We start from the raw sequence: 19,269 nt of genomic DNA, 5'->3' as shown, positions 1-19,269 counted from the left end.
GAACCCTCATGTAAAATACAAATATAAGTGATATTGCAAATATAAGCCTTTTTTATGAAATTTAAATACAAATATACTGCAGAGGAAAAAACAGAATAGCAGCTATGTATGGCAGGGGAAGCATAGAGAGATTGAGAGATGATGAGTTTTGTTTGTTTGTTTGGTTGGTTTTATTTTTTATTTTTTAATATTATTAATACTGGAATAATGAAAATGCTCTAAAAATGATTGGAGTGATAGATGCTCAACTCTGTGATTATACCTAAAAGCATTGATAGTGTATTTTGGATGGATTTATGCTTTATTAATATGTATCAAAAAATTGAATTGATAAAAAAACTTAAAATAAAAGAAAAGCAACAGCACTTTCAAAACCTACTTCCATTTTCTTTGCTTTGCTTTATTGTATTGGCTACTAAGATATAACTTTGTATATTTAATTGTTTAGAAACTTCTTGAAAGCAGAGACCATAGCTATGTATTAGTGACCCTATGGTTTCTCTTCACAGATGTTTAAATAACATTTTGTAAAATTATTTCCCTATGTATTCTGCTCTGAAAAAAATAATCCATCTATATGTGATTGGTTTCATTGTTTTTGATACCTATCCTCCAACCACCAATTAAATTTGGAAAATCAAAATTAGCTTGATGAAAAGATAGGATTTGTTACTGATGAAAAACCAAGACTTTTTCCTCTAATTTTTGCTGTGTCCTCTTGATACATTCATCCTCTCATTAGGCAGTGGCAGTATGATCAACTATGCAGTATCATTCTTTAATCCTCTCCTAACTATTCTTCAAGTGACCTTCTCTAATGTGCTTTTCTAAGGATCATTTCCTCCTCATATCTGAAAATATTATAATGTTTTAATTACTATTTTTCTATTCCATGTTATCTGGTACTTATCACAATTTTGCCTTTCTAAATGGCAATATAAAATAGGTCTTTTTCTCATGCTACTTTTTAATTTTCTTACTGATAATAAGCATTTTGGAAAGAACATATGTGGGGGATAGGGACCTGATTGATAGCTTTAAAACCTATTCTTTTGGCATCCTCAAAACTGATTCTCACTTAAGATAACCTGTTTAGCTGTAAGGCCTAATATGGGCCTTGTATGGGCACATACCTGGCAAATTGTTACTTGTAAAGCACGGGGCCCAGGACAACAAAGCCAACAGATTTGTCACTGGTCAGGAGTTGTAAATGAGATAAAAGTGGGAACCACAAATTCAGATTTCCCTAATCTCTGCACCAACTATAAACTCAGTAAGCAGTAGGTATATGATTAAGCAACTCTTCTAGATGAGAAAAGAATCCCTCCTTTCACAGATACCTACACTATTTTTGTAACGAAGCAATCTCTTTTCCAGACTTCTTGGGAATTGTTTGTGTAGTGAGTAGAGAATCATTTTTATCACTTATTACTTGTAGGTTCTTGTCTTTCTTATCTGAATCATATTGGAAAACATTGGGTCAGTTCCCTAGGATTCAGTTTGTATTCTCAGAATTTTCTTTAATTATTTGTCAGCTTTATTTGAAATAGAAAACTTTCACAACTGTTTGTCTAGGAACTTCCTCTTTCATCTCTGCATTGGGATCACTTGGCTTTAACTAGAGATAGTAATATTAGTGTATTCCTCTGAGATTATGATTAGAATAGAGACAAGCTTAATTTCTGTTATTTTTATGAGAAAACCACTGGTTTGGATTTAGAGCTGACTAATTATGTTTTCTTTAACTCAGTATGAGATAGATCTATATTTGTCTTACCTCTATGGATTTGGGTAAACCTTTTGATGGCTAGTTGTGTTAAAGAATCTAGTATGTTTTAATCAGTTTCTCCCTGCTTTCATAGCTCTACTTATATTTTATATTTTAATCAGCCAGTTAACAAGTGTATATTGAAACTCACCATGCCCTAGGCTCTGTGCAGGCCGTTGGTGGGAGAGAGACCAAATCAGACACATATCTTCCCTTAAGGGTCTTATAGCCTCACTCCATGATGAACCCACATTTTTCCCAATATATTGGTTACATGACAAATACATAATTAAATGTCTGATAAAGTGGGGGTGATCTAGAAAAATAAATAATTGAATAATTTGGAGAAAGCTAGTGCAGAATGTCAATTAGAATAGAACTATGTACCCACATCTCTACTCTGTACAAATATGAGAAAATTGAGGCTAAAAAGTGAAGCCACTTGAAATTACACTTAGCTTGCTAGGGAAGTTTGATGTAAAACTCAGGTCTTAGATATTTGTCCTTCAACTGAGAATCCCTACACCCATTAATTCTGATCAGTTTCCGACAATAATCAATTGCAGCTCATTTGCGCTTCTAGTACTGATCTCAGATTCAGAATCCTCTGTCATAGTGGCAGATAGGCAATATCAATCAGATGTAGTTGCTAATCCCTACTGTCTCTGAACCTCAGTTTCTAATTTCCTGTAAAAAAGGGCTAACATAGCTAACAATGATGAGATAAACAAAGGGGTATCAAAGTGCTTACAAAGTGTAAGGCCAAAATAAAACAAAACTTAATAATGAAATATATAATCACTTCCAATGTCTTCCTCTTTTATTTTCTTACATAGCATTTTCCAGAATCAATTTGGTGAAAATTTTGACTAAAAAAACATAAATTTTACTTCACTAAAACTAAAGTTCCCACTGCAATTGTGATATCTAAGCTTATTCATCAACACATTTATTTTTGCAATTTATATCCTTTTCTTTGGCTGTCATTTTCTTATGAGACTCAACTATCTCTCTCAAGAATATTTGTTCAGGGATTTTTTGCTTTTAAAGAAATGAAAAAATATTCCTTTTTCAAATTAAAGAATGATAGGAAGAAGGAAAAGAAAAAAAATAGAAAAAAAAAACCTATAAATGAGGAATAAAGGCACTCCCAATCATAACATTGAGAATTAACCATTAGAACATTAAGTAAACTTATTTACAAACATTTCTCTATGATTATATCCTTATAAGAAGATAAATAGTTTAAAATCATTGTACAAAACCTGGATTACTCTATGCATGGTATTTCAATTTTTTATCATCTCAAGGAATGTTAGTTCATAAAATTTTCCATTAAGTTTAAGAATGTCGATAGTTAAACTTTCCATTAAACTGGTAAATTGAATTTATGCATTTTCCTGCTACAACCCCAGAGATCCCAGTGAAATGTTAATAAGGAATTGAAAGATTATATAGGCCCAGAACAAATAAAGAGAAGGAAGGGAGGAAATCAATTTAAATAATTAACAACGTCTCTTTCAAAAAATGGGTAGTAGATGTATAAATGGTCACTGATAACTTAGGAGAAAGGAAATACACCAAGTTTCCATACAGAGATGGGAGAAAACAAAATTGTCCTGTAGAAATTCAAAATTCTGGGCATGTCAGTAGCATCTATAGAAAGAGTGGGATTGAAATATGGAGTATAAAATTGGCAAATTAATAGTAATCCTATAGGCAAACAGTTGCCATTCCAACTCTGTTCCTCCTATGTAGTGACTATCTTTCCATCCATCATTCAATCACCCTACAGCCAAGGCCAACCTTAAATCAGCCTCACCCACCAGCACACAGCTCCCAGTCAGATTTGTGTTGACTACTCTTCAACAACAAATGGGGAGCAAAAGTCACCAGACATAGGAGGAAGGTTCCTGAACAAAAGAAAAAGCTCAGGCAAAAGGAAAATCTGACACTGGAAGGAAACAAAAATGACATCTGATATGAGAAAGTAAAAGTGGTTTAATTCATGAAGATTTTAAAAGCAAATAGTGTAAGAAAAAATAAGAAGAGCTAAATTAGATCTTCAAGGAAAAAATGAGTTTGTACCAAAAAAGTGACACTGCAATGCTACAATTATTCAGTGCTCTGAAATGAATGATATTACCTAGTTCTAATAATGCAAACACAGTGCGTTACTATTTCCTCCTTAGGGTAAACTTATAGACAAAGCACTGAAAACAATAATGGATAAAGCATAGAATGTATTATAGATCTGGACAATAAAAATTAAATTTGAAGTAAGAAAAGGGTTAGGAATGAGAGAGATTATAAGGAAAGAATAAAATAAATAATACACTTATTTTACAAAGTGAGAAGGACATAGTCTGTAGATAAAGGAACATAAAATAAAGATGTTGGTATAGTATTTAAAAAACCAAAGCAAATTTAGAGGAAATAATATTACAAGAGGAGGTAAACACGGGCATTAAGTGTAACTTTGCATATAACAAAGCAAGAATTTGATAGATGGTGTCTAAACCTAATAAATCTAGCAGAAAATTACTAGTATTATATTCATGGTATGGTGGCATCTATTAGACAACACAAGTAAAAGCATTATGAGTATTGCTTTTGTAGCAGTTTGATATTATTATGAATTCCAAAAAGAGAGATTATGTTTATAATTGCCTCTGTTCCTCTGGGCATGATACCCTTTGATTGCATTAGATTCATCTGAGATGTCTTTGATTAAATTATGCTAAGATTAGGGCTTTAATTCCACCATGTCATTAGGGCATGCAGGGTTGAGTCTCTGCCCCCCTTAGTAGGCTATATAAAGGGATGCTCAATCAAAACACATGGAAGTAGATACACAGAGAGGAAGAAGACAGAGGAAGAGAGACAGGTTGTCAGACACAGCAGAGGTCCTGGGAAGAGAGATGAGCCTGATAGTCTACACCTGATCCTGTGAAGACAGCAGAGCAGTTGAACCCAGAAAGAAACGAGCTCCAGGGAGAGAGATGAGCCTTATGCCAGCCAAGAGCTGAGATTGGAAAAAGCTGGGACCATGGAGTCTTAAGGGGAAGAAGGAAGGCTGAGCCCCATAGATGTCAACTGCCATTTTATGGCAACACATGGCAACAGAATTTGGGTGAGAAAGTACCTTATAGTACCTTGAATTAGACTCTTTAGGGCCTTGTGACGGTAAGCTTTTACCCCAAATAAATACCCTTTATAAAACCAACAGATTTCCGGTACTTTGCATCAGCACCCCTTTTAGCTGACTAAAACAGCTTCCAAAGAGCAGTCAGGAATGCAGGTCAAAGATTAGAAGAATAAAATTTGCATTTCATTTTTAAAATATGCACATAATATTTAATATTAACAGCTTTATTGAGGTATAATTAATATGAAAAACCTGCACAAATTTAAAGTGTACTATTTGAGAGGTTCTGACGTTATGTATATCCCTGTGAAATTATCAATACAATCAATCAGGAAAATTAATATATGCATCTTTCTAAAATCTCCATATCTGGTAATCCTTTTCTCCTGTTCCTCCAGCCCAACCTCTTATTTGCTTTTAGTAATTACAGAATAATTTACCTTTTCTAGAAATATATATAAATAATACAGTATGTTCCTTTCATGTCTAGTTTCTGTTAACCAGTATAATATTTTTGAGGGCTCTCCATGTTTCTCTGTGTATTAATAGTTCATTCCTTTTTATTGCACTATATGCTATTATATGGACATATCACACTTTTTGTTTCTTCATCATCCTGTTAATGGGCATTTGGTTGTTTCCAGTTTGGGGTTTTTACAAATAAAACTACTGAGGGCATTCAGGTCCAAATCTTTGAATGGACATAAGCTTGCATACCTCTTGATTGTACTTAAAGAGTGTAATGGATGAGTCCTGAATTAGGAATATTGTTAACTTTTTAGAAAACTGAAAAATTGTCTCTCAAAGTGGTTGTTCCATTTTACATTCCCACCACAGTGCATGAGTGTTTAGTTACTCTACATGCTGTGACACATGATGTTGGAGATTGGATCATATTCCATACAAAAGACATATTCAGATTTTAATCCACATTTCTTTATGTTTAAAACCATTTGTAAGTAGGATCGTTTGAAGGTAGTAAAGGTATTGCCAAATTGAGTCAGGGTGGGTCTCAGTCCTTCTAAGTGGAGCCTTATAAAGAGAGGAAATTTGGGTGCAGTCAGGCAGAAGATATCAAACATCAGAATAAGCCACACAGGAGAGAGATTTCCGCGTGACACAGGACTACCATCACCAGAATGCTGCCAATCCTGGGAGAAAGCATAGCCTTACTGATAATTTAATTTTGGATTTCTACCAGACTTTAAGACCATAAGACAAAAAAGTTTGTTGTTTAAGCCACACCATTATATGGCATTTATCATAGCAACTCTTCCAACTACTATACACAGTGTGATCATTCTTTTAAAGTTTAGCCATTCTAATAGGTGTGGCATGGAATCTCAGGGCTTTAATTTGCATTGTCCTAATGACTGACTTCTTTTTTTAATTAGAGAAGCTGAAGGTTTACAGAAAAATCATGCTTAAAATACAGAGTCCCACCATACCGATAACCCTATTATTAACACATCGCATTAGTGTATTTTATTAAAATTCACAAAAGAACATTATTATATTTGTACTATTAACTATAGAACATGGTTTAACTTAGTGTTCACTGTTTGCACTGTACACTCCTATGATTTTTATTCAATTTTATTCTAGTAATATATAGACAATCTAAAACTTCTCTTTTAACCACATTCACATATATAATTCAGTGATGTTAATTCTGTCTGTGATGTTGCATTTGCAATCTATTTAGGATCAACCCAAATAGAAACCAATAATTTAACATTACACTCCCCAATTGCTAGCCCGAACCTGTCCCCTGGTAACATATATTCTAGATTGAGTCTTTGAATTTGCTTATTCTAATTCATTTCATAGCAGTGAGGTCATACAATATCTTTCCTTTTGTGTTTGGCTTATTTCACTTGGAATGATGTTCCCAAGGCCCATCCATGTTGTTGCATGCATCAGAACTTCATTCCTTTTTACAGCTGAATAATATTCAATTGTATGAATATACTATATTTCGTGTATCCATTCATTGGCTGATGATTACTTGGAATGCTTCCATATTTTGGCATTTGTGAATAATGCAACTATAAACATCAGGGTGCAAATTTCAGTTCAGGTCTTGCTTTCAAATATTTTAGTTCTATCCCTAGTAGAGGGATTGCGGATTATATGTAATTCTATACTTAGCTTTCTGATGAACCTCCAAACTCTTTCCCACAACAGGTGCATTACTTACATTCCCACCAACAGTGAATGATAGTAAATGAGTGTTCTTATTACACACTCCCTGTTTTTTTAAAATAGCATCCATTCTAGTGGGTGTGAAATGGTATCATTGTGATTTTTATTTGTATTTCTGTAATAGCTAGTGATTTCGAGAATCTTTGCATGTGCATTTGGCCATTATCTTCTTTGGAGAAATATCTGTTGAAGTCTTGACTACTTTTTTTTAATTGATATATATCATTCACACATGAATGTACATAAGCAATAAGTGTATAGTAAAGATTGCAAACTTACAAAATAAACATACATAACATCACATAGTGGTCTCATACATCACCCCTCCACCAACTCCTTGCATTGATGTGAAACATTTGTTACAAACTATGCAAGAGCATCATCAAAATATTACTACCAACTATATTCTTTATCTTACATTTGGTGTATTTTTCCCCCAACCCATACTATTTTTTTAATATATTTTTGTTACTGATATTGTGAACTTGTAAAACAATCATACAGATGTGTGGATTTCCCATACAATTCCATACCCTGGTGGAACATTTGTTACAGATTATGAGACAATATCATCAGACTATTTGGTTTGTTTGCCTTTTATTGTTGAGATGTAGGATTTCTTTAAATATTCTAGATATTTAACCATTTTCAGGTATGAGGTTCACATATTTTCTCTCATTGAGTAGGTAGTCCTTATTTTTATGGTAAAGTCTTTTGAAGTACCAAAGTTTTTTATTTTGATGAGGTCCTGTTTATCTAATTTTTCTTTTGTTACTTGTGCTTTGGGTATAAAGTCTAGGAAACCATTCCCTAACACAAGGCCCTGTAGATGATTCCATCCATACATTTTCTTCACAGAGTTTTATAGTTCTCATTCCTATATTTTGGTCTATGACCCTTTTGAGTTGATTTTTGTAGATGATGAAGAATGGGTCCACATTAATTCTTTGCACACAGACATCCAGCTGTCCCAGCACCATTTGTTCAAGAGGCTATTTACCAACTGAGTGGAATTGGCACTTTTGTAAAAAAAATCAGTTGGCCATAAACGTGAAGGTTGATATCTGAGCTCTGAGTTTGATTCCATTGTTCTATATGCCTGTCCTTGTGCTACTACCATGCTGTTTTGATTATTATAGATTTGTAATAAGTTTTAAGGCCAGGAACTGTGAGTACTCCAACTTCTTTATTCTTTTTCAAGATGGCTATTTGGGGCAACTTGCACTTCCATATAAATCTGATGATTGGGCTTTTCCATTTCTGCAAAAAAAAGGCTGTTAGAATTTTCATTGGGACTGTAGAGAATTTCTAAATCACTTTGGGTAGAATCGACACTTTAGCAATATTATTCTTCCAATCCATGAACACAGAACGTCTTTCCACTTATTCAGGCCTGTGTCAGACTTTTGAGGCATCCATATGCACACTTATATTTGGTGTGGAGACATATACTATCAGCTGATACCCTGTACCCTAGGTATGCACATTTCTATCCTACTCTACAGACTCAGAAAATAAGGGGAAAATGCAGGAATCTTGGGGAAGAGTCAAGCATTTTGGCATGGTCAGGTTACAAGCTCAAAAGACATTTGGCACAGTCTAGGTCATTTCCAAACTTACTACCCTAGATCTCTGAAGCATAGTCAGAAGTGACTGGGCTGAAGTTGTGGCCTTTTACATATGGAGCATTCCCAACAGGTAACGTCTGTGCCTCCATTCAATTTGCCATACTATTGAAACTCATCCAGGAAAACAAAGATTTCTGGCCCTTTTGCATTTTATAACTGCTCAATGGGACTCAAAAACTCAAAAAGAAAGCTCTGATACTAGCTCTGTGATCACAGCCCAGAGGAAGGTTCCCCATTTCCAATGCACCAAAGTAATCACTCAACCTTGGTCAAACAAGTACTCAGTCCTTGACAACACAGCCGTCCATAGGAAGCAGTAAAGTGAGGGGTGGGGCAGGCGATGCAGTGAGTCCTTGGCCTGCTCAGCAAGGGCATACACACTACTGGGGATGATACGGAGGTGTCAGTACTGCTGTGGGTCATGTTTGCCAAGGTTAGAAGACAAGAAAAAGAATAAACCATCACACATTTAGTCAAGGCCTGTATAAGAGACAATCACAGAAATAACACTTTTGAAAACAATGCAACACATTTGGCAACTTGCCAAGAAACAACCTTTCCACCACAGGCCATCAAAGGGTCTGTCAAATTCCTTTATCTTTGGTCTAGATTAAAAGGAAAGAGAAGTAAGATCAGGTAAATGAGAAATGAGAAAAGGCTGCAGACACAGGTATAGCACCTAACCAAAGCTCCCATTTATCTGATTCAGAGCAGGATGCTGCCTGCATCAGATCTCTTCCTGGGGAGAAAGCAAGCTCTGTGGAGGGATCAGGCTGCTGAGACAAACCGGGCAAGTTTGAATGTGGTACGAGCTGAATGCCCTGGTTCAAGAACAGTAACCTCCAACCTCCAACCACAACAAAGACCTAGAGAAAGAGAACACTGCATTCTCCCCTTCCTCAAAGAGGAATATGGGCTACTCTGGACAACTCCATCCTTAATCCAAAATCTCAATTCAATTAGACAAACTGAAGCTGGAATCCTTTGCATCTGCTGCATCATTTTTAGGAGCATCAAAGGAGGGGAAAGATAGTGTCACAAAGCAGCCCCAAATGTCCAACTTGGCCCACACAGAGTGAAAGCATGGTGCAGCTCAGGGATAAGTCCTCTTTCAATTGCTCCAGCTTCTTTCAAATACAGGCAGTTTATAAGGAGCTGGGCCTTCCTCTTCCCCCAGATCCCTGTAAAGGACCAACTAGGAACTCTGTTCAGCTGCTGTGAAAAGATTTATTCTTGTAACACTGGCTAAGAAAATAAAAGCAGTTTTCTGAAAAGGTATTCATTCTGTAGCCAGGATTCACTTCTGTCTTCTGATTTGCAGTGGGGATGGGGTGGGGTCTTTAGTTTTAAGCAGAACACTTTGCCACTGGGGGACAGGCTCAGCTTTGCTTTGCTGTAGCTCCCTTATTTTACAGGAAGCTCCCAGGAAGGAGCGGGACTGAACTTCAGAAGGGTGCTCTGCCAGATTGTTTTCTGGATGCTTAGAATTCTGGAGTTTCAGATTCTTAGTTTACATCCAAGATCCTCTTTCCTGAAGAGTCTTTCCCTTCTCACTGGACTCTAACGATGACTTTTAGCAGACTTATTTAGTTCTCTAGAAACAACACAGAGGAATTCTGTCTGATACTCATTTCCATAGTTATAGGAAGACTCAGTGCTGGTTGGTTGTTCAGATTTCCAACCATCAGATTTAGTGGAGACCAAAAGCTTTCCTTGACACGCCAGGACGCTGTATCCGGGCTTCACAGGACCTTGTGAGGTTCTGCTCTTATTGTCCCGCGTCCTTTCCTTAACCAGTCACATAAAAAATACGTTAATGGAAAATAGAATTCGGCTTTTTCCAACACACCTTCCTCTGACAACTCCTTAATAATGATGAATTTCTCGTCTTGAAGGTAGTTTAGGATAGGACGTAAAATCACAGGACCCCTACCTCGTCTTTGTCCGAGTGCAGGTCCAGAGCCTTCTGGCAGCAGAAGCTGCAGAGGACAGACCTGGGCTCCCAAGCCAGGGCCTTCCTGGAGGTCACCAATGGGTGCTGCCACCCCTACCTGCTTGGGCCGTCTAGGACCCAGCTCCAGTAACTGTGCAGTGGCTCCAGTAACTGCGCAGCGACCGAAGCAGCTGGCTGGGGTGTGCCGGGGGCTGTGGGTCCAGTGGGGAGGAGGCAGAGGGGCTGCCCAGGCCTGCCCGGCGCCCTCCCAGCTCCATTGCCACCACCTGGAGCTGCCAGAGCGTGGCCAGCACTGTGCAGGGCCTGCCCTAGCCCAGTTTCATTGATTTTATTGATCTTTTCAAATTATCACCTTTTGTTTTGGTCAATTCTACTTTTCATATGGTCTCTACTTCATTCATTTCAACTCTCTAATCTTTATTTCCCTTGTTCTGCTTGCTTTGGTTTTAGTTTGTTCTTTTTCTGGGTCATCTGGTTTGGAGGTAGGATATCTATTTGAGACCTTTCTTCTTTCTAACTTAAGAATTCAGAGCTCTGTATTTCCTGCTCAGCACTGCCTTTCCTGCATCCCATAAGTTTTAGTAAGTTGTGTTTTCATTTTCGTTCACATCAAATATTTCTTAATTCCCCTTGGGAGTTCTCCTTCTGAAGTTGGGGCAATGTTGGAGACTTCTAGGTTCTCAGCTGTGTCACGTGAAAGAAATGAAGGCCACACCAGTGTAGTTAGGTTAGTAAAAAGACTATTGAGAAATGGGAGAGAAGGGTGGAAATATGTACCAAGATTTGATGTGGGCCCCTTAGGCAGACAGTGAGATTTTGCTTGTGTGGTTACCTATTAAGCTATTGATTACTCCTCCCCTTGCTCATGTTTGGGGGAGGGCACCAGCCAGTTTGCTGTTCTGATTGATGACCCCACCCATCAGTTCTTTAGGGGGGCCCAATGATAAGGCCCCTTGAGGATATCCAGGGCTTTTCCTTGACCCCAAATGAGATCTCCTTCCAATGGAGGCTTCTCAGGGGTCCTTCTCACAGCCTCCTTGGTGATGCTCTTTCCTCGGGGGGTTTCAGGCCACATGTTTCATGCCCATGATTTTCTGCCAGGTCTTAGACTCATCTCCCCTTTCCTAAACTAGACTGCCTCAACTCCCCCTCAAAGGGGTTATACCCTTAGTCTCAAAGGGGAGCTGAGTGGCAATGGTCATTCTTCTATAATGACTTCCTACTGGCTAGGGGCATCGGCCCCTCCTGACAAGGTGTAAAACCCTCTTGCTATTCTATTGCAGCTGGGGGAAGATGAGTCTGGGCCCATGGGTGGAGATGGATGAAATCCCCACCTGGCTAATGAGACATTGATTCTGCAAGAAATAAGAATTTTGAAGATACGTGGTCCCATGGAAAGGATACTGGACCATGAAAGTAAGAAAGGCCAGGTGCCTTCAGAGCCTGCATCCTCACAAAGTTGATGGGGAAAAGCATCCCTTTTTGATTTTTTTTATGCTGTTGGTTAACCCTAGGGAGAGAATGTGGTAGATCTGATGGGTTTGGGTATAAACTGCTGTATTAGTCAGTCAAAGGAGTGCTGATGCAAAATACCAGAAATCGGTTGGTTGTTATAAAGGGTATTTATCCAGAGCAGGAGCTTACAGATATCAGGCCATAAAGCATAAGTTACTTCCCTCACCAAAGTCTATTTTCACGTGTTGGAGTAAGATGGCTGCCATTGTCTGTGAGGGTTCAGGTTTCCTGGGTTCCTCCCTTCTGGGTCTTACTTCTCTCTGGGTTCAGGGTTCCTTTTTTCCCCAGGGCTTGCTTCTTCCTGGGCTCCAGTTCCTCTCTTCCTGGGGCTTGCTTCTCTCTCCTCTGTGAGCTTACTTTCTGGGGCTCAAGCTTAAGGTTTCAGCATCAAACTCCAACATCAAGTCTCCAATGTCAGAAACCCTCAACAATGTCCTTTGCCATGCCTTTTATCTGTGAGTTTATGTCTAGGGCAGTGCCTCTCTTCATACCTCTCCTAGCTGTCCTAAGCATAGCCACTGCTATGGGAACTGGGGATGCCAGTTGTAGCAGTTTGACATGGTTATAAATTCCAAAAATAGATATTGGATTATGTTTGTAATCTGATCTGTACCTGGGTGGGATTAAGTTATGAATAGGGCTTTGATTGGGCCACATCATTAGGGCGTTGAATCACCACCCTTGGTGGGTGAGCTCAAAAGACAGTATAGGCAACAACAAGACAGGCATACGGCAAGCAAAATCAAGACAGTACTTAAGAGAGTCATTCTTTTGTCTTTGAGGCACATTCATTCATTACTTAGAAAACAAATTAAATTTAGCAGGACTTTTAACATGTTCAGTATTCCTCCGCATATAATCTGGGATAGGAAAGATATCTTCATATTCATCATATATGTAGGTACAGTACTTAAATTAGTTAATGCTTGAGTTCCTCTTTGAGCTGCAGTTGATAGATCTAAGCTTCAGGTTTGCAATACCATACATGTTATCGCTCCATGGGAGCAGCCCATAATGCTAGTTGTGTTTGTTTAAATCCTACTCACAGTACTCTGGTAATTGTCGCTCTACTTGGTATGTCCTTCACACAGCATGCTGCAGCACAGTTGATCCTAGAGAGAGACTAGGAAGGTAAGGATCTAGTGTTTCACTGGCCTAGTGCATAGCTCTCCTCAGCACTATGAAACCGAGCCAGTCTGGAAGCAATGTCCATTGTACATCTGGCCATATCAAGCCATTGCCGGCTGCTGCAGGAGTCTGAAATTGCAGTGTACTCTCAGTCCACTTCAGGAGCATGTTCAGAGATTTAGTAGATATTTTCATTGTTTTAGGGGTCAGTGACCAACCTAGCCAATAACTCAAGTGGAGAAATACCATGCAGGCTATTTGGGCCTGGCTTGAATGCACAAGAGAGTTTGACAATAATGAAATTTATCTCTTTTAATTTTCATACACTTTCTAAATACTTCCAAATGCAATGTATAACATAGCAAATGAACTTTAATACTTTACTTTTCACTTCTATACCTTTACCAAGATGACATTAACGTGTATTTTACTTTAGCAAGACAGGACAAACTACTCTGTCCATTATTTTATGAAAATCTAAGATTCCCAGTGGAATCAAGATTATCTTCTTTTACCACCAGTTTAATATGCAAATTGATGTGGCCTTTGACAGGTTTCCTTGTTATGAGGTTACTTTTTGTTATTACTATCAGTTTAAGACTCTAATTAATAATGGCTGCCTGGAATTAGCCATTTCAATGCTTCAGTTTAGAAGATGCTTTTACAGACTTCTTTTAATTTACCATAACCACCTAGCCTAGTTACCTTAAATTTAAATAAGCTTATTAACTTATAGTTAGCAGTCAATGAAATTTACATTTAACTTAATTTCATTAAACATGAGGTTTCAATTTTCATCATCTTAAAGATTTAATGCAAATAATGCTAATTTATTTAATTGTTATCCTATAAACCTAGGGCAAGTACATCTAAGTAAAGAAAATTGAAACAATTACAGTTTATACAAGGAATATTCTTTTTCCTTCTTTTACAGGAGGCTAAACCTCTTTAATAAAATTCTAAAACTGAATATTCTTAAATTGCATACTGACTGCTAGGCTCTGGAATATATTATAATTGTTCAATTTGTTTTAATTATAATTTAGAAAAGATCTTTCTATAGCTTTCAAGTACTTTACTTGCTGAAATTTGGTATTAGAATTATTAACCACACGTATTTTAAAGCTGCTAAAAAGGTTTAAATTGGAGAATTACAGGGCAAACTGATTCTTAATTCCCCAGCCTAGAAGACAGAGTTGTTGTCTTTATTTATTTTTTTAACGTTACATTAAAAAAATATGAGGTCCCCATATACCCCCCACCCCCCTCACCCCACTCCTCCCCCCATAACAACAACCTCCTCCGTCATCATGAGACATTCATTGCATTTGGTGAATACATCTCTGAGCACCGCTGCACCTCATGGTCAATGGTCCACACCATAGCCCACGCTCTGCCACAGTCCACCCAGTGGGCCATGGGAGGACATACAATGTCTGGTAACTGTCCCTGCAACACCACCCAGGACAACTCCAACCCCCGAAAATGCCCCCACATCACATCTCTTCCTCCCACTCCTTATCCCCAGCAGCCCCATGGCCAATTTCTCCACACCAATGCCACATTTTCTTCGATTACTAATCACAATAGTTCATGAATAGAATATCAGTAAATCCACTCTAATCCATACTTCACTACCTAGCCCCTTCCTCACAGGTCCTGGAAAGAGAAGACCCTGGGGCTGAGAGGTCAAAGAGCTTAGAACTTCTTCCCTTTTTTAATAGCTTCTGTATTCAACTTTCCATATGACCTTTCCATTCTGCTTAACTTAATTTGGGCTCCAGGAATATTCATTCACATATATAATTGCAGTTTAATTTTTTTAAACAATTTGAGTAGAGTTCTTTTAAGAATTTTCATTTGCTCTTTCCATCCAAAAGTGTGAACATGTACACTGACCAAATAGGCAGGCACAAATAAAGATAAGACACACAACTCACTAATGTTACTTATAACTTTCATCTTCTTACAAATTAAGTTTAACTGCAAAATAACATTTAAAAGACCTCTTCGAAAGCTATTTCTAATTACTCTAATTTGCACTGTGACCATGCAGTTTTGCACAAGAATTCGTTCCTTTTAATTATTGGCTTACCACCAAATGGTTCCCAATGCTTGAAAATACAATTTACAACATTTTTCTTTACTTCAGAGCTTTGCTTATTTCCTGTTTTTACTTAGACAGACCTTGGATGAGAAACACTACTTCCAGTGTATACTCACCGAGGTCATTGGAGCCTCGGGGAAACCTGGTTTTTCCCATGACTTGCTGCTTTTAGCGACATCAGAACTTGAGATGGGAGGCCCCTCTCCCCAGTCCTCTGCTGCTGGACTGGAAGAGTGGACATCCAACCCTGAGGGTCAAGAATTCCACCGGGCAGTCATCTAGTCCACACCTGGAGTCACAAGAGAAAGCAGGGTCACTAACACCAATAGAAGGACAGGTGACAGGGGTCTCTTAAATTTGCCTTCTCCTGAGCCATGGGGGACAGAAGTTGTCATGAAATAACCATGAGCAAAGACCAACTCATTTTAAAATCATCATCACAAGAGCTGAATTCTAGGGGCTAGGTGAAGTTAGTACACTAAAGCAAGGGTGTGGCTAGACTTTAAGTAATCATAAACAGAGCTAAATTAGACTAAGATTACCCATACAATCATAGGTTCTAGGCTAAATCCATCTAGTCATAGAAATTTCAAATATTATCCTTGGGCTGCTTTACAATATAAGGCATCTATATAATGATCTTAACTCTTACAGTTTCTAGTAAGTTTTCCCTTTAGGCACTTTTGTTTATTAACTAAGCAACTGAAAAAACTTTATTGGTAACAACTTTGCTAAGTTTTTCTGCTTTTCCAGCAGTTGAACTAATTCCACGTGATTTCTTTTATACTTCAAAATGAATTGCAAGGTAGTATTGACATTTAAAGACTCGTTTTTAGGTTGCCTTTCATCGTTACCCAATTTATAACAGTTAAATGCCAAATCTGATGTACGCATTCCTAGGCATAAGCAGACTAACAAATTTAAAGCAAGCACAGGTTAGAACAGAAGAGAGAATTTTACACACTGAGCTTTGTTATAGGGAGAGACTTGCCTTTGGTATCACCTAGACACAAAGCTCCCAGTGCCCATCCACAGCAGAAACCTCAGACAGATGCTCCAGCCTCATTCCTCCAGGAAAATCCCTGCGCAGCTGCTAAGTATGGAACCAAGGGGTCAGAGAAGCCCTGCCCCCAACGAGACCAAATTAGGGGTGCTCTGGGAGCTGAATTCCATTCGTTACCTCCTGGCAAGGGCGAGGCTTTTTTCACTGGAAGCACTGGAGTGTTACCAGGGAATGGGCAGGGAGTTAGGAATAGCTAGGAACCTTTTAATCTTAATTGATGGCATATCCACATTAGAGAGGTTTAGTAGCGGCTTAGATTGTGATTCCCCATTCACTCCCCTCATTAGGCACAACTGAGGTCTGGAGTGCAGGTTAGGACTGAATAATTGGCTCCCATGTTAGCTGAGTAATTAACAGTCTTACCTGTCACAGCAAGGGTCACCCGAGGCCTCCTGATTGATGGTTCATATGTGGCTTCGGGCCCCTTCTGTCCTCCCCTGGGGCAAGATCCCGGAGGTCTGCATGGTGAGGCGGCTTGGGGCCAGGTTTCTGATGACATGGAGTGTCTCCAGAGCCTTCGAGGTCTTGGGGGCCTCTGGTCCAGCCAGGCTGACCCTAGGAAAGGGGCCGACTGGGCATCTTTCTTTTGCCTACTTTGCAGCTGGCCACGAGCGAACTCACCTCATGGCGACTCCGAGTCCAAGTTCTAGTTCTGCAGTTAAACCCGATGTTAAAAGCCCGCTAAGAAAACAAGAGACTGATTGTCCTGGGACTTGCCAGCAAAGGGCCTCAGGGGCCCCCTGAGACAATCTCAGGACCTCCCCAGGGCTGAGAAGGAGCAAAGCCCAGCGCATTACCGAGGGCAAGACCCATGCCTCACTAACGAATGCATTTTCAGTTTCTAAGGCATATTCTGAAGCAGGTCTCAGACCCAGAATGAGGGCAGCATTGTGGAAGAGGAAAGGCACTTACAGTTCAAAGGAGTTAACTAGTGATGTAAGGAAATGATAAAACAGGTGATGGCCATTCTGAACTCACAGAGAGGGCCTGGGAGCCTCCGGGCGAACTCCTTCTCAACTTCAGCCACATGCCTACTCAGATCTCAAGGATGGTGTCACCTGCTACCCAGAATATCCTTGGGTCTACATGGCATGGGAATCACCACTACCACCTGCAAAGAGGGAGCTGGAAGTCTGGACAGAATGAGTTTATGTCCTGGGGAAGCCTATCCAGGAACCCCTTTGAAATGGCAGAACCAAAAGATGGCACAGAAGGCCATAATTAAAGTTTAGGGTCACCAGTCCTTGATGACCCCACCTGTCAGTTCCCCAGGGTACCCAATGATGAGCCCCCTTGAGGATACCCGGGGCTTTACCTTGACCCTAAATGAGATCTCATTCTTATGGTGTCCTTCTGGCAGGCTTCTTGGTGGCAGTCTTTCCCTCAGGGGGTTTCCAGGTGGGTTTCAAAAGCCATATGTTTTGCTGCCATGATTTTCTGCCAGGTCTTAGACCCATCTTCCCTTTTCCTAAAATAGCCTGACTCACTTTGCCCAATAGGAATTTCTACATCTCTATGAGTTTTCCATTTCGCACTCTTTTATGGGTTTCCAGTTTCATACCATTGCGGTCAGAGAAGATACATTAGATGATTCAATATTTTTGAATTTATTGAGACTTGTCTTGAGGCCTAATATATGGACTATCCTATAGAATGGATCCATGTGTACTCCTAGAGAATGTGTATTCTGTTGCTGTTGGGTGAAGTATTGCATATATGTGTGTTAGCTATAACTGGTTTAGAGTATAGTTCAAGTCTTCTAATACCTTATTGATCCTCTGCCTAGATGTCCTATTATTGAAATTTGTGTATAGAAATCTCCTACTAGAGTTGTAGAACTGTCTATTTCTCCCTTTAAACCTGTCAATATTTGCACTCTGCTGTTACATTTACATATTTAATTTTTAAGTTTTTATTATATTGTCTTTTTTCTAAAGATACATAGATCACACAAAATGTTACATTAAAAAATAGAAGAGTTTCCCATATATCCCACTCCACACACCCCCATTCCTCCCACATCAACACCCTCTTTCATCAGTGTGGCACATTCATTCCATTTGATGAATGTATTTTGGAGCACTGCTACACAGCATGGATTGTAGTTTACATTGTAATTTTACACTTCCCCTAGTCCATTCAGTGGGCTATGGCAGGATATATAATGTCCTGCATCTGTCCCTGCAATATCATTCAGGACAACTCCAAGTACCGAAAATGCCCCCATATTACACCTCCTTTTTCCTCTCCCTGCCTTCAGCAACTCCCATGGCCACTGTCTTCTCATCAATGATACAATTTCTCCCATTGCTAGAGTCACAATAATTCTATAGTAGACTACCAGTAAGTCCACTCTTATCCACATTTTATTCCTCCATCCTGAGGACCCCAGGATGGCGATGCCCACTCCACCTCTAAATCAAGAGGGGACTTAGATCCCACATGGCTGATGGATGGGATTCTCTTGTTTGCAGTTGTAGACTTTCTCAGTTCCCTGGTGTGGTAGTTGATCATTTTTAATTGTTACATCTTCATGTTGAACAGACCCCTTTTTCAGTATATAATGATCCTTCTTGATCCTCATAACTTTTTTTTGTTTCTTTTTTGAGGTAACAGGGCCAGAGACTGAACCTGGGACCTTGTATGTAGGAAGCCAGTGCTCAATCGCTGAGCTACACCTGCTCCCCCAAATTGGCTATTTCATTTGTTTTGTTGTAAGTAGGTACCGGGAACTGAACCTGGGATTTTGTATG

At 38.9% G+C, this 19,269-nt stretch overlaps 1 protein-coding gene and 1 pseudogene across 2 annotated transcripts in view; one reads left to right on the top strand and one right to left on the bottom strand.

The window, feature by feature from the left end:
• GALNTL6 (polypeptide N-acetylgalactosaminyltransferase like 6) overlaps positions 1-19,269 on the top strand; it is a 1,335,131-nt gene that overhangs the window by 498,205 nt on the left and 817,657 nt on the right. The window lies entirely within an intron of this gene.
• On the bottom strand, positions 10,260-17,310 carry LOC139438726 (BTB/POZ domain-containing protein KCTD2 pseudogene; annotated as a pseudogene).

Source organism: Dasypus novemcinctus, chromosome 1 (assembly GCF_030445035.2).
Source record: "Dasypus novemcinctus isolate mDasNov1 chromosome 1, mDasNov1.1.hap2, whole genome shotgun sequence".
In the NCBI taxonomy this organism is placed as follows: domain Eukaryota; kingdom Metazoa; phylum Chordata; class Mammalia; order Cingulata; family Dasypodidae; genus Dasypus; species Dasypus novemcinctus.
This window is presented reverse-complemented; position numbering and strand designations above follow the sequence as displayed.